General features: G+C 41.9%; 1 protein-coding gene across 2 annotated transcripts in view; it reads left to right on the forward strand.

The window, feature by feature from the left end:
* Window positions 1-21845, forward strand: part of LOC101076808 (polypeptide N-acetylgalactosaminyltransferase 18-like) — a 75642-nt gene that overhangs the window by 16904 nt on the left and 36893 nt on the right. The window lies entirely within an intron of this gene.

Below are 21845 nucleotides of genomic sequence, written 5' to 3' on the forward strand. Positions count from 1 at the left end.
TCCCCAGCAAGTGCCAGATTTAACGTGCCTTTTTCCTTCCAGCCTTCCTAATATACTGACCTTTTTCTCTGTATGTTATTCCAGTTTTATGGGGACTATAGTTGTTTGCCAAGCCTCTTTAATACAGCAATACAAAAAGCTGTGATAATCGGAGAATTTACAAGGCGATTTTGATGGGTCGAAATCACATTAAAAAGCAAATTTATTCCCGCTGTTATATGAGGGAAAAGTGAACCGGGAATAATTTTCATTATCCAGAAAAGTCTGTAACTATCTTAACTCCAGACCCGACCTCAGCCTCTATCAAGTGGCCTTTGTTATTCTAAATAAAATCCTACCATTTGGTTGCTTTTCTTTGTTTTTGTTGGAAATCTTTAGGAATGAATCTCAAGCTCTCCTGCAATTTAGTTAACAAAACTTTATGGGAAATAAAGACCCTCCTTTAAAGCACACGTAATTTTCAGTTCTTGAATCATCGTTTCAAATTGTATCTTTTCTCTCTCTGCAGTTCAGACATAAATTCACAAGCAGCTGAAAAACACCTCTAAAGTCTTTGATAGTTGCTCCAGATCCTTTAAAATGTGGTATCATCTACCAGCTGTGCAACAACCAGTCATTTCCCCAATACAGTCAAAGGTTTTATATTAGTAATGTTTTGACATGAATGGCTAATAACTCTGCAGCAATAATAAATACTAGTGGGCTTAAGGGGTCTCCTTGACGTATTCCTCTTTATATTAAACCTGTTAGTTGTGCCTGACTGAAGTAAGACTTAATGTCAATAAATATCGACACCACCTCAGTAAGCTTTTTACCAAAGCCAAATATTTGTAGTGATTTTAAAATAGAGGGATGTTTCAGCTTATTAAAGGCTTTGCAAAAGCTCAAAAAAAAGTCACCTTCAATTAAATTTGCATAATGTAATCAGTGCAAGCCTAATCCTATGTTATTATGAATCAATTGACGTGATTAACGTTGAGTAACATAACTAGTCTGAGGTTGTCCATAATTGTTCCATCCTTGCTTGTTTTAGATTTTAAAATCATTTTCACATTCTTTATCGCTCTTCCTTCCCAAGATCTGCCAAGATGACAAATATTGTTTAAATTCTGTGTATATTTGAGGCTTTATGTCGTGGATTTGTGAAAGAAATGATGGCAATTTGCCTCAGAAGGTGGATGAATATAAATTTCTATCAAATCTATGAACTTCAAAGACTCTTTCTTTTGGATCAGTAATATTTATATTGTCTCTCTTGGGCATCTTAATCACATTATGCATCTGTCTTCTCTCTATTCGACAAAATAGGAGCTGTTTTTTCCCCTTCTTCCATGTATTTAAAGGCACCACGTGCTCTCGTTAAATACAACTTCTCTAATTAACCTGCAAAGATGAGATATTCTTTGTTCTTATCAATTATTAAACATTTCCTACAACAATCGTTAAATTCTTTTATCAGTTTTATTTTAGATTCTTTATATTTATTAAGTTTAAGTTATTTTCCCATATTCAAATAAATATTCGTTTATATGTTTAAAATTCCCATTTGCTACCAAAAGATGCTATTTGCTCATTGTTCCGTACTGAGTGTCTAAACTGTTATCCATAATAGAGGCAGCTGAAACCTGTTTAACCGATCTTGAATTTTCTAACAATTATTAAAGATCTGATTTATTTTTGCTATTACGTCTAATCCATGAGAACTTTCTTTCACCAGGATGCAGCAATCTCCTCAATTAAGACTGAAAATGTTTAATTCAAAGGTTGTACTGATGCCCTGACTATTCAGTAGGGAATATATCCAGCGACAAAAATATGGACCTCAATATCTGCATCAAAATTTCAAAAACCAAATAATCTAACTGTAGAATTCACCTCCTTAAGGAGGAACTGCTTCAGAAAGATGCCTGTAAATCGCAACGAGAAAGATCTTTATCCCAGTTTAGAATAAAGCAGCTTAAACCTTCAGATCACAAAACTTCTGATGTCCGAGACTCGGAAATCCGACGCCTCACTTAACATTTGCTCAGTAAAAACACTACAGTAATTGCCTGGGATCCTTCGGGGTTTAGACCTAAAGCCCAGTTCTCAGGTTACTGGCTCCTTAGGAATATGTTCATTAATTTATGGCACTTGGTTTTGGAGTTAGACTTTTGTTTCCTTTGGAGGCCTGTTGTTCAGGCCATGTGGTGAGGTCCCAACACGGACTTTAGCTTTACTCTACGACCCAACTGAAACCTTAATTTATGAGCTAAGTAGTGCCCATCGAACCCATTGTGCCAGCTGATCCAATAAGTCCTGGAAGCAGTCTTGTTACCAGTGTTGCTTTACTTGTCTTATATAGAACATCCTGCTCAACTAAAGCCCTTCAGACCAAATTCAGAAATTGATTCTCCTAGAACATTTTTTAAAATCTAATTTAGTGTTTTTTCACTTTTCAACATAGCCACTTTTCTTTTCACATGAACTCGCTTTGCTGCTCTCACTCTTAATTTCAAAGTAACAACAACTAATTGAGGCAGATCTGAGTGCCATTTTGTTTCCAAATGAGGTGGATGAAGCATTTCCATCCCTACAAACAGGGTGACCTTCACATGCCTCTTATGGTTGGAGGGTTCATGTCAAACTGGCATCAACAAAAACAAAGAGACTTTTCAATCAGGTGGAAAATGGGATTCAGCTGTGTTGATGTTTACCCGCTGTGGCGCTTTCCTCTTTGCGGATAATAACGTGTCTTGGCAACACGGTCCCACAGGCGATTACCTCTTGTGTCCGTAAACATTTTGGATGATGTCGACATTCAGGCTGTCACGGCTTTATGAGCAGAGTGTCAGAAAGCTGCTGCCACTATTCAGGAGGTTAAGAAGTGCCGAGTGGTGTGAAAGGTGTCAAAATCAATTCAGCTCCAGGTTAGTCACATTTTTGCCTTATCTCATATACACTACTTTGAGTGGAACAGTGGAGTAACCTGCTTAAATGGCAAAATATATTTAACCCCCAGTATAATTAATCACCCATTCCATTTTACTAACCCCCACTTATTTCTAATTGGGTTAACAATGAAGGATCTACCTAACTGCGGCAAGGACAAACCCTGGACAGTCCATCATAGGGTGTACACACACACACACACACACACACACACACACACACTCTTCAGCCAACTTCATGTGCATATGTTGACCGAAACCTTCTCAGACAAGGAATGGGACCTGGATCTGTGTGTGTGGTGTTTAACATGTTGCTTGATGCATCTAGACATAATTTTCAAACTAGCAAACATGGCTTTGCTTGGAGCACCGATTGCTGAAAACATAAACCAGTGTGAGAAGAGAGCTGGAGTTTCTTTCCCATCATGTGGAAACACTCAGGGAAGATTGTGACTGTATCCTACTTGACTGCATTTTCAGGAGTTATTAATAATAAATACATATCAGTCGTGGGAAAATCATGACATTTTAGTAGACAAAGAGGCACACACACAAACACACACACTGAATTACCATACCAGGCAAGCTCTCATTCTATCACTCAGTAGAAAAGCCTGCAAGACAAAGTGTGTCAGCTCTGTGTCTGTGACTTCACTCTGCCTTCAGCTTCTCCTCCCTCACCTTTTCCTTTCTTCCCCGTCACCTTCTGTTCTTTTGTATTTTACCTCTTTTTTCCCCCCATGTTTTGTTACTCTGAGGAAAATTATTGCCCGTGGAGAAAAATACTTTCAGATATAAAAGAACATTTTATTTTTTACATGCGTATAATCATGTGGAATGTTTTAGAGCCTGTCGACTCTAATTAATCAAAATGACTGTTGTTGAATGTGTGAGTTTAGATACAAGTTAGCTAATAATGATGCGTGACCGAGGGTACTCAACTTTGATACTATAAATTTGTATTTCATTAAAAGCAAATATACTATATTTGAATGCATTTTAATGAGTTGTATTGACTCATGTGGCTCCAGGTCTGGAGCTCCATGCACGAATCTTGCCGTGTGGACGGAGGATGATCATCAGAAATGTAAAGGAGCAGCTTAAAGCTACATAGCAGGAGGTTTTCAATGATCTGAAGGCAATTAGGACACACTGCGCCCCGATTTTGCAGTGCCTGCAGGGTTGCCTAGCTCAAGTAGGCAAATGTAAGGTTTGCCGGTGAACGTGTACAGGACTCGGAGAAGGATTGGGAGGAAGGGCTGTGGTCTGATGAAACCAATGTTGAGCTGTTTGACAATTTACCCCGGTGTCATTGACCCCAAGAACACCACCACCATCAAGTATGGAGGTGGAAACATTATGGTTTGGGGATGTTTTCGCAGAGGGTAACGGGCTATTTCACCGCTTTGAGGGGCCAAAGAATGAAGCCAAGTACTATAAAATGGTTGAAAAGCTCCTTTCTTCAGCAAGAACACTAAAGATGGGTTATGGATGGGTCTTCCAGCATGACAATAGCCTAAAGCATGCTGTGAGGTGGTACACAAGAAGAAACATATTGAGGTCATGGAGTATCCTGGTTAGCAGCTGTGTGCTAACCTAGTGACCATCTTCTAGAACTAACTTCCTACTGACTATCTTACGTTTTTGCTAAATATCAAATACTTATTTCACTCAATAAAATGCACAACATTTTACAACTTTTATACTATGTTTATGCAATAAATCAAGAAACTTACAAGTTCAGCAGGTTCAGTTTTATTTGTCTTTTTTCACTATCAGCTCAACTATAATGTTTTCCGTGCAATAATTCTACATACAGTTAGTACACCTTAGTCGGCAATAAAAAAGACTGGAGAAGCCTTCGGCACCTTTGAATCCTGGGATTTACCTCCCCTCGTTTCGACCACATGGACACATTATGGCTAATTAACCTCCAGTGACATTTCTCCAGAGATGAGGCCCTGAAGGAAAAGGAACAATCCCAGCAGAGAGCAACTTAACGTGGGCAGATGGCAACCCATAAACCCCCCTGAGGTGGGTGGGGGGAGGGCAGAGATAGAGGAAAATATGAAATTATAGGGAACAGACAGATTGCTAATGGCTGACTTTTCAAATATTTTTGAGGAAAATGTAATTTCCTGCTAACTCGCATATCGCAATTTAAGTTCAAATGTGAATAAAATTGGGTGTTTTGTGTCCTGCCATTCATTTTTCATTTCTTTGTACTTCCATTTGAGAGAACACTAGCGGTAACTAACTACCCTTTGATCATTTTGTGGCCTTGTGACCTAATAGCCTTTCGACCAAGCAAGTGCAGCATAGTTGAGACCCTCATCTGGCCATTTTGGTAAATGGTCAATCATCCTCCAGTAAATGTTTGAGTGTTTGACATCACTACCTGTGGCCTGTCGCTGGATTCCAGCTCTTTACTTGGTTGTTACTACTCGCTGGCTACAACCGCCATCCATCCATCAGGTGGAACGACAGACTGGTTGTATGGGTTGTCCTCGTTTGAATTTCCCCATCCAGCATACTGGGACCATCAACAGCTCCTCCATTTCTCTGCTGTTGAGCATCTCCAGCTGTGTTTCCACCTGTATTAGCCATCGCCAGTGCTGCTGCACTTCCTGGAAATATAACCACTGTGGGTCCCAACGCTTGGCTCTTCTCACTGTCTTTTTCTCATCACTGCCATCATCCACTTGTCCCTCACCTCTGGTTCAGTCCCAATCTGAAGAAACCTGAGTTAGACCCCCAACAATTATAATGACGTGTGTCCTATTTCCAATTTACCATTCCTCCTGAAAATGCTTGAATAAAACATTTCATCTCAAGTTCTCACCTCTCCAACAGCAACCTTACTGACCAGCTCCAGTTGGGCTACTGTTCCATCAAAAGGTTTTTTTAGCATCAAAACAGCCCTACTCAAAATGTCCTTCTAATGACAGCAGACACTAGATTTCTATCCATTGTTATCTTCCTCAACCTGACTGCAGCCTTCCATACCATCTCCCAGTCATCTTTTTCCACATACTGGCATCCATTGGATTATCTGGTACCCCATTTGTCTGGTTCACATGATATCTCTCCAGCCATACTCAATTCATTCATATTTATATCCCAGCCATCTCCCATCTCCTCCGGTGTCCCCCAGGGTTCTGTCCTCGGTCCTCTTCATTAGCTATCTCCCCCCTCTTCAACCATTTATTCCCTAAATATAACATTTAGTTTCATTGCTATGCAGATGACACCCAGCTCTTCCTTATTACAGTCTCCCCCTCAAGTCCCTCCATAAGTTTAGAAATGTACCTCCCAGTAGATTACCCACCAGGACACCTCCTGCTCATCACATCATCCCTGCTTTGAATGAACAGCTTCATTCAAAGCCCTCCATAACCTCAACCCTCCATACGTGACTCAATCCCTCCACTTAAACATCCCCAGCTGCCGTTCTTTCAGATCAACATCCTCCATCAGTCTCACTATCCCTCCGGCACGCATGACCACCATGGGGTCCACAGCCTTCAGTCGCTCTTCTCCCGGCCTTTGGAACGTCCTCCCACCAGACGTAACATCAACACACTGACTATTTTTAAATCACACCTCAAAAGCTGCCTGTTCAAAGAAACTTGCAAAAACTGTTACATCTTTTTAACTTGTTTGTTCAAGCCAACTCAACACATTAAAAAAGTAGACCAAAGTGTCTGTAAGTCGGGGAAACAATGTGAACTTTTTATCTGCACCCTCTAAATAGGAGATAAGATCTGCTGTCACAGTGATGGCAAATGGTTATCAGATTGTCTTCAAAATGCCAGAAGAGCATCAGTAAATCACACAGAGCTCCAACATTTGAGGTTAATGTGGATGCATTTTTTCCCCCCATTTTTACTTATCAGGGTATCCTGATGAGATCACTTTGATTGAGGTCAATGAATCTTCCTGAAATAGCTACATACAGAATGTAGAAATGCAAATATTAATGTCTGGATCAGTATTCAAACAGGAAATATGGTGGCGGTCGAATGTGAAATTCATCTATGTGCTGCCATAGTGTTAGTGAATGATGTGATCATAGAAGATCACATGATGAACCCAGACTAGATCCTATATATGATCACATAAGACATTTAGTATAGGGAGCTGAAGAGGAATTGATCAGTTTATGCAACACAACAGGGACAAAGAAGCCACTGGTGACTTTATACTGGAGCACACATATTTACAGCATTAGGAAAAACACTGCAAAGAGCACAAATGTAGTTGCAATAATCGGGTAAATGATGTTTATTTAAAGACAGAACCACTCAGTTTAGCATTAGCCACGAGGCTCCACTACTTTTATCCACACAAAGGCAAATCGAGTGGTTAATTTAAATATAAATAGCCACAGATGGAAAAATGTAGAGGATATTCTTTTATCTGGACAATGCTTCCTTATTTGTGAGTGCATGTGCAGTACTGGTGGCAGGACTTTCTCTATAATGGTTTTACTAACATAGTTATTTAGTCTTTCTTATGAATTCATGTCAAAGTGGCTCATTTTGGGGGAAGCACCAGCAGCTGCTCCTCTTCACTTTTTCCTCAGGCATTTAAAGGCTGAGGCTTGCATCTATATAACCTCAGTGCCACTTCACAAAATGAGTTCCTCATCACTTCAAAATATTAAAATACAGGGGCGTATCAGGTCACAGAATACTGAAAACGTATTTAGTTTCCAGCTGCTGTAAAAATGAGTCTCTGTGGGAAGATTTCCATTCTTGTTCCCTCCTCGTGTGAACACATGTGGATAAATGTTGACAGCAACACTCGGTCTGCAACTGAGACAGCAGGTAATCACCAAAAACTCTGGATGAAAAACACAGATCCTGTATTTACAGGCGCGGGAACAGTTACTGGGTCAGTATTTGCTTGTCTACCGGGGGATTAAGATTATAGTCGGTGTAATCTAGAGTGCACAGATGGCTCCATTTTGAAACTCCCCCCCTATTTAAAATATTTTATCATCTATGGCATGCTATGTTATTACATGTTTATATTGCACAGCATATTAACTCATCTTCAGTTTTTAATTATTTTCCAGAGCGTATGAGGTCTAACATTTGGGATTTTGAGCAGTCTGCGATGCTTTGTGACATTTACCACAAAGTTTGACTGGGAGCAAACGTGTCGCCTCAGCTGTTCCACGGTAGCTGGAACACACCAGCCGTGCCGTGTCGTTGTAATACAGTAAAGGCAGCAATGCAGAACACCTTAGAAGCTGTTTCTTGATGGAAACTGCATAAATTGGCAAAAAGAAAATCACGCTAGACCAGAAATGCGCATTCTACAGCCTCAGGGTCTGCTCCCATTGATGTCCTGGAAAGTAATTAAAATAATAGTAGATTAGGCCTCACACATGAACATACAATCTTCCAAGCAATGCAACACTGCAAGTTCAAAAATATGTTTATGTACGTATGAGTGCAAGAACACGTGCGTCTACAGCTCACCACCAGTTTCTAAAAGCATATGCTAGGGTTAGCCCCGCAGATATACAGTTTCAAAAATAACAATTAGGTTCTGGGTTTGCCTGTCATATGCAGGTAAACAAGGAACGCATTTTTTAAATGCCATCAAATGAAAATACTGGAAATACTGACTGACTTTCTTTAGAAAAACATCTCCATTGCTGCTGCTTTGTGTTAAGCCAAACCTGTATTTTAGGGGTTTCTGCACCGAGTAGTTGGTAACGTTAATTGACTGAAACTTCCCCTAAGATGCTACTTTACACACTCATCGTCTCTTTGTGTTCCATTAGCGAACAAAGCTCAGTTTTAAAGGATGCCTTCATTTTAGATTCTTATACTATCTGAAAGTATTGACTCATGCAAATTTAAAGTCTTTTGCTTTTGTCAATAACTATGACAAATGGCGACATGCCAGCTGTGCGCTCTTTGATGCTACAAGTTATTTTTATTTTCATGCTATTAAAGCTGCTTGTATTCAGACCCTCCACAGAAGAATGCTGATGCGCCAGGGTTTGGATTATAAATACGCCACCAGACTGAGGAAATCTGTCAGTGTTTCACTTTAACGATGGGGCCTGTGTTGTCTCCTACTCATTTACTATGAAGAGTGGGATCAAGGAGCCTGCAAGCATGCTCAGAAACACATGCTTGAGATGAAGGTTACACTTATCTTAATTAAGCTGGCGTGTGTGTGTGTGCGTGTGTGTGTGTGTGTGTGTGTGTGTGTGTGTGTGTGTGTCGTGACACTCACAGTCAGTTATAATCCTGCAGATGTATTTTCATAAATCTTTTTTTCAGTTGAAACAGCATAGTTTCCGCCCATCCAGCATGAGGGAAAGTCCAATGGTTTTTGTGACCGGCTGGATGAAATCAGGTGAAAAACAATGACCTTGAGAAGCACAAGACCCCTAAGATTCACGGTGCTTCAAAGGTGTACAAAGCATGTGTGAGATAAGGAATGATGCTTGTCAAGGTCCATAGCCTGACCGAAGATAAGGGAGCTTTATGGGGCTACAATACAAATTTGAGAGAAGCATCCAAACAAAAGTGTTGTCAGCAGCGACTGGCTGGACCTCAGCGTTTTCAGTAATCTGTCTCAGATTTGTTGTTCATCCTAATTGCTGACCAATAGAAGATTGGCTGAAGCTATAATCTGCTCTGTTTGGTTTGTTTTGTCCTCAAGATGTATGACTTTATCAGTTGATTCAGTTCATTTATGCTGTTTCTATCCACACAGGAGAAGCTGGAGCCACGAAAAAGGCTTGCTCTGTCTGTCTGTCTGTCTGTCTGTCTGTCTGTCTGTCTGTCTGTCTGTCTGTCTGTCTGTCTGTCTGTCTGTCTGTCTGTCTGTCTGTCTGTCTGTCTGTCCGTCCGTCCGTCCGAATTACACCAGTGTCTTCCACCAGTTTAAGTCTTTCCTCCTGTTTCCTCATCGGAGCAGCTTCCTCCTTCCCTGCTCTTGAACCTTTACTCCAACTGGGACTCTGGGATCTTTCTTTGATCTGATCTTGTACATCTGTGGACATAACAAAGGGAAAAGACACAATCTAAAAGCAATTTAGACTTAGCAGTTGGAGCAGACAGATAAGAAATGTGGAACAGAATGATCTCACTCCTCCATCCTGAGAGAACATCGACACAGATCTCCAGCTGAGTATAATGGTCCATTAGCTAAACATGTGTTAGCTCATTACAATAGGTCCTATTTAAAAACTACATTTATAGATATATTAACTGGAAAGAACCAGTCAGTGCAGCATCATTTGCAAAGGCAAAAAAAAGACAGTGAATCTTTGTGGATGCTCCAAAAAACTAAAGAGTTCGAAACAAAACTGAAAATAATGTGACCAATATGCATCCAAACTACCGACTTCTGATGGACAAAGTGATGCAAAGTAATCAAAGAACACACAATAAATGAAAGATTGTTATAGTAAAATACAATCAAAACTATTGGAATTAGAATCTGTAGCTACAATCTGCTGTTCATCCATATAAACCTTTGAGTTTTGATGGTTGTCTGCTTTAATCCCAATTTTTGTGTTACCACACTGTTTTTTATTGTTGGTTTTTATTTTGTTGGGTTTTCCCCCTCCAAACTAATCTACTAAAGTAACTAAAACTGAAGTGTGTGTGAACAAACTGGGATTCCCATTGCAGGACCCTTCCCGCCTCCCGACACCCCGACCCGTCCCGACTGAGGCGTCACCCAGTGAGAAAATTTACAGAAAATGAGTTATAGCACAAGGACTGAATAATCTAGAGCCTATATCAGTGCAAGGAGGTCCTCTGTGCCTTGGAAGTAGGAGTGCGAATCCGGGGTATTTACGGTCCAGTCACGTCCCGCCGTTGCTTCCCAGGTCATCTGTGTGTGCACTCCCTCGGGTCAATACATTATCTAAATGATTTAATATCATCGCAGCCCCCTCGACCCTCTCCTGTCACCAGGCGGTGGAGACGAAGCACTCTGGGACGAGGGCTGAATGCCAGAGTGTTTATCAATGCTGCAGCCACAAGGGTTTCATGTTTACAGGAACCCCAAATGTAGTGTGCTTGATTTAATTTCTGGAGCTTGAGCACATAGAAAAAGGTTCAAATACGAGTCATTCATTTTGGCTTGTTCCTCCGACGGGACGGTGTGATGTATGAGATGATTGAATGTAAAACCCCGTCCAGATGGTAATCCCTAAGTTTGAGAGTGTTCATTTCTGAGAGACTTTGAACGCAGCTTGTTCTGACTCGGGGAGGAGGGGGGAAGCTCCTTTTCTTATTCATCGTGTTCATCTTTCCTATTGATTCAGTGCCGGAGAGAAGCTCATCTGGGAGTGGCGCCGGTGTTTGCTGTTGGGTTTACACAAGTCTGAACACTCAACACAACAAGTGTAAAGTTAAACACTGAGGGATTAGGGAAGAGAACAACTATGGAATGAGAACGATTTGCAGTCCGATGTTTTGTGGTTTTATTATGGCTGAGAAGTTTGAATTTTTCAGGATGACACAAAGTCAATATTGGAAATGTGGCTTTTCAGCCACTGAAGAGAGGTGTGATACATGAAATATGTGTCTCTATTAGAATAATTGTGCTCAGTTCCTTTTCATCTCATTTTCTCTGCACTCCTCCAGCATATCAGGCCTCCAGGGACATGCCGATCAATAAAAAGAGCTTTTGAGGACAAATGTAGGCCAGGGGTCATTACTCAGGTTAAACTTTAAATGCAAACTTAAGATTCTGTTTGGGTTTTTTTTTTAAGAGTTTTAATTATCAGCTGTGATTCATTGGCATTGTTGATTTTTCTCTTTCATTTTCTGATGCTTGTGGACCAAAAATCCACACACGTGACCATTTAAAGTGTTAACAGCAGCCGTAAGCTGCTGACACAGCATTTACTTTAAAATGCATTATTAGAGAAGATATGAGAAGACCAATGTTTCTGCCATTTAATCCATTTTATGTCTGAACAAGATGATACGAGTGTGACGATGTATATAATTGTGTAGTATTATGTCATCTCTTTCAGGTCCAGAGGATTTAAACTGAGGATTTAGTGTCGTGTAAGCTTTAAATTAAAAAAATGGGAGGCATGGAGGTCTGGGTTGAGTTTTTTGGGGCCAAACACGCATTTCTACTCATTAAAATAATGATGCTGTTATTTGATGCCATGCAGCAGGATGCACAATCAAAGGCCCTCTTTGAACTAAGGGAAGGCTCAGGGCATCCGCTCGCAGCCCCAAAAGGTACCTTCTGCACCTGAAAGCGCTGCAAGGGCTCATTAAGGAAGACGTAATTAAGACATTGGGTCAAAACAGGCTACCAACATCTTCCTCTCTCCACAAAAATCATGTCAATAAGCACAAATTGAATTAAATACAAACCCAAAATGAATCGAACCAAACGTCGGCACTGGTCTACCTCCACGTGCTAACATGGAGATGTTTACACCTGGTCCGTAGGTAGAGAACACGAGGCAGGCGTACAGTCTGAAACGGTGCCATGCTGAAGGCAACTGCAGGGCTTAAAATGCAACACTTGTTAAACCAATGAGGAGTAGATTTAATAAAAAAGATACAATTTCTGAGCAGTTCATCTGTAATGTAGCCTGCATGCTATCAGAAAACCTACCATATACAGCATTGGTGAATCATAGAATAATATCTCATTTGCACTGTCCTAGTGAGACAGATTGATGGTTTATAATGTTTTTTATTTTAACCTAGTGGCATGCTTTTATTAATTTCACCTCAATACAGATGCTAATGCTAGTTGTTATTATTCTAAAAATACCAAAACCATTGAAAACTGATTGCCCCTCTGCCTTTAATGAAGCGTTTACTACAGTTATTTCCTTGATTTATGGCAACGATGATAGCGATAGCTGTGCGATATACGCTATAGTGCTGTCCTGGTTAGCAACACTTGTCGTTAGGAGAGCGGCTCTCAAACCCCAAACTATCGATCGCAAAACACTCAAAGGGAAAAGTGCAAAATCATGTCGGGATTTTTTTTTTATTTTTTTTTTTTGGAGCCCTGTACAATTTTTCTGGCATTATAAGAAGAAATAAATAAACATGGACTCATTGGACAGACTTCCTCATCAACCCAAGCCTCATATTAAAATTCAGCCACTGCATTAGAGTTCAGCTCCTTTTTGGGAATCAGCTGTCTATTTTTGAACAAATTCACACGCTGATGAGCTCTGAGTCTCTCCATGGATGTGTGTTCGGTCCGTTTGTGCTGCTTCCAGCCAAGGACAGTGTTCCGCCTGAAGTGTTCACCCTACTGCAGCCCCGCGGCTCCTGCTCACCATCACGCAGCAGAATAACGGCCCACCGACCTGCGGCCGTCAGGTGTCCCTGCCGTCACAGGCCGATTCATCTGAGGGATGGGGGGGCTAAACAAGCATCGCGACGAGTGACCGGAATGTTTGTGTGGAGGCTTTTGATGGTTATGTAATAAATGCTGTCTGACTGGACAGTCTGTGATAAAGCCTGGTGAGCAGTGTAGAAGAGCCAACCAGAAGAGCCCACAGGCTGAGTAGTGACAGCAAAGAAACATCAGGAGGAAAAAGCTGGGGAGCGATCGTATGTCTGCAGTAATGAGGAGGCTTTCTTCTGTCCCGGCCTGCAGCAGTCATCTTGTCATTGTGCATTAAATTTCTCCAGAGCGCTAGCCGCCGCGTACTGCGCGGAGGATCACAGCGCGACCAAACAGAACGTCCTTCACAGACACCCGATTGCCTTCATGCCTTCGCCGTCATGATCTAGCAGCAGCACATGAAGTAATTCTCCGGCTGCCACTCAAAAAGGTGATGTGTAGAACAGGCTTGTGCACCGCTCAGCATGCTAAAAACCTCAGCAGGGCCTGTTTCGGATACGCTGCCAGCTCCTATTGCTGATTGCGTGCAAGTGAAACCCGAAGCCACTGTGTGTGCCACCTGCAGAGAGAAGGAGAATGCTGTTCGGATCACAACCGCCACCGATCATTGTGATGTTACAATGCCCAGAACCCTGCGTGGCATTTTCTTTTGAGGATCGGAAAGAGTAAGGAGCTGCAAATGTCAGAGGGGCAGAAAAAAACGACTGCGTAACCTTTATCCGGCTGTCTGCAAACACAAGGACATGCAACAACACGTGATTTTCTCTCTCTGCAAGAGTACCGTCGATGCCGTCTGAGCTGTCAGACGGGTTAGAAGAGCCAATCATCCGCTGCCACTTTCTCCCAATTTCAATACCAACTAGCTTAATCATCACTGCTAACACGTCTATTTAATTGGACTGCTCCATCGAACTGGGATAACAAGGATAAATAGAACATTTGAATGAAAAAAATGGGAATTTAGAGAAAATGTTTCAAGATATTACGTTGTTGTTTTTTTTAACTTGGGCTATGTTCAGAAAAGTCCCAGTGAGATTTAAACATTCTTTTCTTTCATTTGGCCCAAGTTTCCAAAGAACCATATTCTTTTTTTATATTACCTCATCTGCCTTATTGGAATGATTGTGTTGGAGTTCCTAACCAGGGATCAGAGGCTTGACAACATGCGGTCTAGTGTGAAAATGTGCTTTGAGCTTTTAGTCATTAATGTGGCAGCTTTTATGGGCCCAGTTGATGTGCTGCTTCTTGCTGCTGAGGCTGGTTGGGCTCCTGCCTCAGCGGTGACAAAACCACATGCGCTCTTTCAGCATTTAACTAGGAAAGTGGGTAAAAACAGAAGAAAAGTGGAAAAACGGCGACGCGGTAGCTTTTTGGTGTTTTAGCAATTAAGATCAAATTGCTCTGTGAATGAACTTTACAAGCTGTTGATACTGCGGAGCAAGAGGGTGCGAATAGAAACAGAGGATTTGTAAACTGGCTCCAGAGTCAGCACGTGCGGCATCACCCCGCCCCTTTTGAAGGGTCCCTCGGCGTTAGGAACGGTCACTGTGTTCATGACTGATGACCAAACCGCCAGCTGCAAGCGAGAGGCGAGGTGGAAGAAGACAAAATAGCACATGCAGGAAATTTAGCACCTTTCTCTAATGAACATGCAAAGCGAGACGTTCTGCTTGAGTGCTCAAAATACTGAAATGAGTGGGGGAAATATGGGCGTTATGGCAGATGTATCAAATCTGTAAACTGTTGTTTACCTTTAATATGTTTGATAAATGAATCAATCTTTATTTATACAGCATCTGTTAGTCAGAATTGTCTCCATGTGCTTTACAGAACCCCAGGCCTGACCCCCAACAGGCAACAGGAAAAACTCCCCTTTAACAGGAAGAAACCTTGAGCAGGACCAGGCTCATGTAGGTTGCATACAGTAGAGATTATTTTTGTAGTGATGTCAGGAACACTTCGGAATGCAAAGTTTCCGACCGTGGTGGAAGTTCACCAACACTACAGGCAGCTTTTTTTGCCGATCTCGTCACGTTGCACTGGGAGCTCATCTCAAGCGTGGGGCTTCTTCGTAAAACCACTCGGAGACGGCAGAACATCCTTTCATGGGTGTACCTGCCTCTCCCAGCAGGCTGAATGGTTCTTTCTTTTACATAGTACAAATGTAGGAATGACAATGAATAAAAGTGCACTCACGGCAAATAAATCCAACCATATAAATTCTTCCTCAGATATGAGAAGATATACGAATATATCTTCCAAATGAAATGAACTACCCCCTTGTACTTGTGCTTAATATGATATCCATCCCTTTTCTGACTAATGCACCCCCATTGGGCTGGAGCCTCTTCCAGCTGCTTCATATGGTACACTTGTAGGGATTTCTAAGTTTCCGTCTTTACTCTAAAAAGCCTGTATCTGCCCACTTCCTCTCACATTTAACCAGATGAAGCAGTGACAACTCGTGCATCACTGGGTTTGAGTATAAGTAGCATAGAGCAGAAACTGACTCCTTTTTTACCGCTGTCTTTGGCCAGTTATCTAAATAACTCCAACCATACCATGTGAATCATTCAAAGCCTGGTCCTTAAGGCTTTCCAAGGATGAATGAATTCTACCATTCCTAGGCAATGGCTTGTGGCTATGAGAGAACAACAACAACTACTCCTACCTTATTTATTTCAATGTCATGTTTTTCTTCCATTGAGTGATTGTTATTCCATCAGCCCCTGTTATCCGTATTACACATTTTATGGGTGCTACGATCTTCTCCGTGTGGCTGGACGTAGCTATACAAAATCAACGTTGACCTTGCTATTCTCTGTGGCGTGAAGTGCTGAGATGCACCCGATGCACTTCTGTGCTGTAGCCGCGATGCTGCTGCTGGAAATCTCGCTGGAATTCTTAGGGATTAGCTCCGCTGTGGCTCAGCCGCCGTGTCAAATGCAGGAAATACTCTTATACTATATATTATACTGCTGTATGGATGGGCACAAAACTTCTCTTTTTCATTTCTTTACATACAGCATAATATTTAACCAGTGACGGCAAAATCAGGAAGTATGAACATGTTCATGGGTTATCTGGCAAAAAAGCTGTGAGCACTGTCTCAAGAGCCACTTTTAAAAGCTACCATTTCCCTGTTTATTTGCTGTTATGAGGCGACGAAACCTCATCAGCATTGCTTTAACGATATTAGTGGAGCCATTGCTGCTCCAGAGAGCCATAAAGACCTCCAGGAAGAACCACTCAAAGCCGTATTGATTTCTAAAAGTGCATAACGTGGAGAATGAAGCATTCAAGCTGATATCAAGATGGAAGATTAAGCTTTTGTGGCATTAGGCATGCATGCGAACATTCTTGGCGCGTCTATGGCAACGGCGATATGGGAAGAAAGTGAAGGCGAAACGGCTTTTAGCGCAGGAAACGAAGGAAATGGCTTCATAATGGAATCTGACTCTGATCTTTAATCTCTGAGCTGTCAAACTGTAGGCTGCTTCCAATGGAGCGCTCTTTATTCTGTTCAGTAAACAACAAGGTGAGGGCAGTCGGAGTAAATTCAGATAAGTCTTTGCAGAGAGCGCATTGAAGGTCCAAAGGGAAAAGGCTCGGTGTAGGTTTTGTACTTGGAGAGATCGTCAGCTGAATAGCCTTCAGACTCTTTCCCTATTAGACATACAACATCATTTCACATAACAACACCCTTGAAATTCTCAACTTGCATCACAGATGGACGAATGTAACACAGGAAAAGGCTGTTGTACACAAACGATCGAATAGTTCATTTTTGTGTTTGATGATGTGGATCAAAAATGAAGCCCGCTTGGGAAATTCCACATAGTCGGGGGAAGGAATAAATTTGGGTAATTAGACGGCAAGGGATGTGGAGAGAGAGAACACACTCAGGGATCGCCCACGTGTGGACAGTGATGGGGTAGAACGTCCAAACAAGCTGACCTACGCTCCACGCAACTATACAGGAAGTAGTCATGAAGCAGACTGACCGAACGGAACTGACCTCCGGAACCCGAGAGGCGCACGATTGACCTCTGAGGGAAGGACAGAACTCACTCAATGAGAGCCGTGAACACAAGTGTCACAGAAGAAGCAGCCCACCCCCCAAAAAACTGTCCCCATGCTGGGAACGTCCAGGAAGGCTTGTTTTTATTTATTCATATTCATCGGCATCCCAGCGAGGAGCAGTAAGAAAATATCTGCAGAATTCTTTAGGGTCGGGCCATTGTTGTGAATCTTCTCCTGGTGGTTGCCGAGATGTGTTGATGAGGAAGGAAACTTCGCAGACACTGACTTGGTTATCAAAGATGTTTATTGGAGAGAACAGTCAGGCATCAATCGAACACTGCAGTTTGTCCGAGGGAGGTCTCGAGGTCCCGATGGTGAAGAACTCCGGGGAGTCAACCTCAATTCCCCCTTCTTATAGAGGGCAGTAAACACATTCTTTTCTGGTGTTCTCACGCTATACCGTATGGTCAACTCAATGGTGTATTGTTCAGTTATGACTAAAAAAAGGGAATACTTGAAGATGTCTCAGGCTATACATCTTCCTAGTGCGAGGTACCAGGGGCCCACAGGTTCCTGTAGAAGGAAGAAGGCCACCGGTCCCACATGTGGAGGATGTCCTGATATTGTGCTTAGGTTGGGAGTTAAACACATTACGGCCTTACAACCGTAAAGCCTGCATAGAACGGGTCAGATACTACACCATCAAACTCACAAGAGCTCTGAATAAAAAGCCGCATTTCCACTTTCGCCTCTGTTAATACTGCAACGTACCCAAGTAGGTTTCTGAAAGCGGCTGGATCCCGTCATGGTGCGAGGCCAGCGTACAAGTGCGGCAGGGAGGCACGGAGGAAGGGGGCGAATACCATGTTCATGTTCATGTTTGACCCGTTCCACATAAATCAACAGAGCTGCAAATTTCTGAAGCGACAACTGGATGTGAGTGTTTGATTTCTGTGCTTTGGCTGCATGAATAAGGCGATTGTGACCAGGACTTGAACCTCCCGCCCTGAGAGAGCGCCTCCTAGGGTTTTTGTAGCTTTGTGGACGTGCCGTTGGAACCCTCCACACGACGCTCAGAATATCAACGATGTTGTCAAAACAAGCCTTTATCCCTACTAATTAAAATCCGCTGGATAATGTTTCGGTGGCTGCTTGTAGATGCCTTTGTACGGTGAAGATGATGCTTTAATCTTAGGCTGAATCCAGATGTGCCCCAGCACGAGTCGTCGTTTTGACAGGACTGCCAATGCTCCTAACACACATCAAAATTACTGAGGCTTTGATCTCAGCTGCATGTAAATCGAAATCGAATCCGCAGGTATGACAACAAGCCAAATGTCTTTATTTTGACATATACGGTCAGCACAAAGGGCTTAAATGATAATTGGTAATGGGCCTGTGCTGGTTACAGCTATACCATAACATCGTTATCACTGAGATCTCTGCAGCCTCTTTAGGACTCTATTTAAATTCAGGCTCTTCCACAGGATCTAGTTGTACTTGACGGATGACGTTTTCTCATGTTTGGCTGTGGAAAACTAAAGGGACATACAGAAAGCAAGTCACGCTTCTTCACACTAGACGTGCAAACCAGAGACCTGCCCCGGTGAACCTGCTCCCGGCTGTGGGGACACAAGACTGGTAGGGTATCGGGCCCTTAATAACAAGTCCACGCGACAAGCTGAGTGTCCCCTCCTGGACACTGGGGGCCTCTGTGACTTTGCCTCTCGATGTCTTGCAGGTCCTGACTGAAAGAGGTGGAACCCCTTGGTTAGTCACGTGGGCTCAAATTTGCTGCTTTTGGCCATAAGATGGAAGGAGAGCACCAGAACTTTGAATACTTGCTGTGTTTAAAGTGGCAGAAAAGTGTGATTTTTACACTTCTTCTCACTTATTTAAACGAATGTCAGGATTTTATGTTGACATAGTGATACATCTGTAGCTTGTACATCCATATCAGCGTGAAACACTTCCTGTTTGGTCCTTTAACAATAAGTACCATGCCTGACTTCATTTCTCTCACCTTTTCTGTTCATTCTGAACAGTTGCTCATCCTTACTAGTCATCTCAGGTCTTCCAGGTTAAAGAACTCTGGTCACCTGGACTTCCTTAAGCCAGAAACTTTAGTGTAGCCATGGACTCAGACCTTGGTTTCAGCAGACAATAACAAAGTCAGCATGAGATCACCAACCTATCGGGGATTAAAGGGTTAATCCCTCAGCAGGATTTAGAAAAACTGGCCCGTGCATTTATCTTCGGCAGAATAGACTAGACGAACAGGGTCTTTACTGGGCTGCCTAAATCACACAGATTGCTGCTGCTGAGAAATTAAATCACATCTCTCCAGTTCATAGATCTTTACAGCGGCTTCCTGTCTGTCAGGGAATAGATTTTAAAATCCTGCTGTTGGATGATGAAGGGCTGAATTCCAGACAATACATCTGGAACACACACTCCCTGTTCATCCACTCCAACTAACGGCTCTTTTAAATCAAAGTTTATGACTTTTTCTTTGCAACTGCTTTCCAATATTAGCTCACTTTAACCTGACTTACTTAAATTTAAATGCAAATTTTTAAAATATTGCAGATTTTTTTTTTTCTCCCTGTGTTTAATTACATTTGTTCTTTTGGTTGTGCTCTTTTCATGCTTGTCTAAATGTTTCCAATACTGCTAATGTTTTAATCTCAAGCACATTGAATCCACCTCATGAATGAAATGTGCTCTATAAATAAAGCTGCCCTGCCTTGAAGGCACACAAAAGCATGTTTCCAAATGGCATTTAAATTAAAAAAGTGAAGGTAAAAAACTTTAAATACAGTTGTTTAGTCCTTTCCCACTTTCCTGAATAGATCATAATGGACCCAGATCCCTTTTCTTTCCTATTTTACAGATCTTTTTCTTTTATCACAGCCTACATTGACTCTAATTGGGCATGGTGTTTAAATATCTGTAGAAATCTACCTTTTAATCTATGCCTATTAGAATTATGGGACAACTGACCCGATCTTTGTCTATTATTACATGATAGAGTAGCTAACAGCAGCATCACCGTATTCACTGGTGCAGCACAACCTGTGCACATGATTATCAGAACAAACCATTAGCCAGTGTTGGGAATTTAATGTCATGCTAACCCTCGAACATAAACCAGAGGACCAGAAAGGAAGGCAGAAAAAGTGCTGGCACAAGCTATAAGATGCAATCAATATTGTAAATAAGCTCAGGAAGCTGCTGAGCAGCAGCCTATAGAAACTGGGTGTATCCTTACCAGGGAAAGAGCGTATATTTCTACTGAGAGCACTTCTGTGTGATGGCAGATGTAGACACCCAAAGTCAAGAAAAAAACGTTAACAGTGATCAGGTCAAATTCAATTTGCCAATATAATGCTTCAAGTTGTGGAAAGGAGGCAGCAATAATCTTCCACCACCAATGGGACAAAATCTCATTTTTCATACATTAAAAAGACTGAAATGTAGTTTAAAAGTGTCATTAAATTCCTTCCAAAATGTGGAAACTATCAGAATTTAACCCATTCTCTTTTATACCTCAGAGAGAATGAACCACAATGCAATCAGGCTAGCTTAGCATAAGCAGGCTGGAATCCCTCTGTGGCCTGATACGTTCTGGTCCCTATCAGAATGAAAGAAAATCCTTTTCTCAGCATTTTTGCACCTTACAAAACAAAACTAAATTGTCTTTATTGATGTTTGTAAAGGCTATATTTTGCATGATCTTGTAGTGATAATAAGAGCTAACATACATGCATGCACACACACAGCTGTGGGTAATTTAGCCACGCACGTACGCACATGCACATGCACATGCTACAAACGACCTATCCCTTCTGAGGTGTTCTGTCCCCTTAGATGTAGCTGCGAATCGTAGCTTCTTTCTACTAAATTAATAATGAATGTTGTCTTCCTTAGTACATGTGGAACATGGAATATTCCTGAAGATTGTCGGCTGTTAAATAGATCATGACAATGTTGATCTTTAAAGTGTGTTGTATAGTAGCCCAGTTGCAGGGGGAGTGGGGGGTTGCAGACACCCAGCACTGCAAAGTGTTGCCTTCATGCTGTCAGCAGTCCCAGCAAATTAAAAATGTGTGGACATTACCCCCCGTCTGTGCTGTTAAATACTTTAGAATTGGAAGCCAGATCTGGCGTGACACGTTTTCGGCAATATAAAGAATACATAAATATCCCCAGCAAATTATTCAGCAGTGATGAACTTCATCATTGCAATGCATGGAAATTGTTCCTTGACATTTTGAAAGGACATTTTAACTACAGACTAATATTCAATTCAAATATGGCGATAGAACGGAGCGAGCTGAACCTCCTCAAAGGTTTAAAGTGCCATGACACATTTACTGCCAAGAAAAGGCGAAACAATTTCCAGTGCTTTTAGGTTGCCTCTTAGGACACCATGAGGGAGGTGACATCCCGCCCACTAAGAGCACTAAGTGTGTTGTTGCCAAAAGTGAAGTGCTGCTCTTCACAGTAATA

The sequence above is a fragment of the Takifugu rubripes genome, chromosome 9 (assembly GCF_901000725.2).
Source record: "Takifugu rubripes chromosome 9, fTakRub1.2, whole genome shotgun sequence".
NCBI lineage: Eukaryota > Metazoa > Chordata > Actinopteri > Tetraodontiformes > Tetraodontidae > Takifugu > Takifugu rubripes.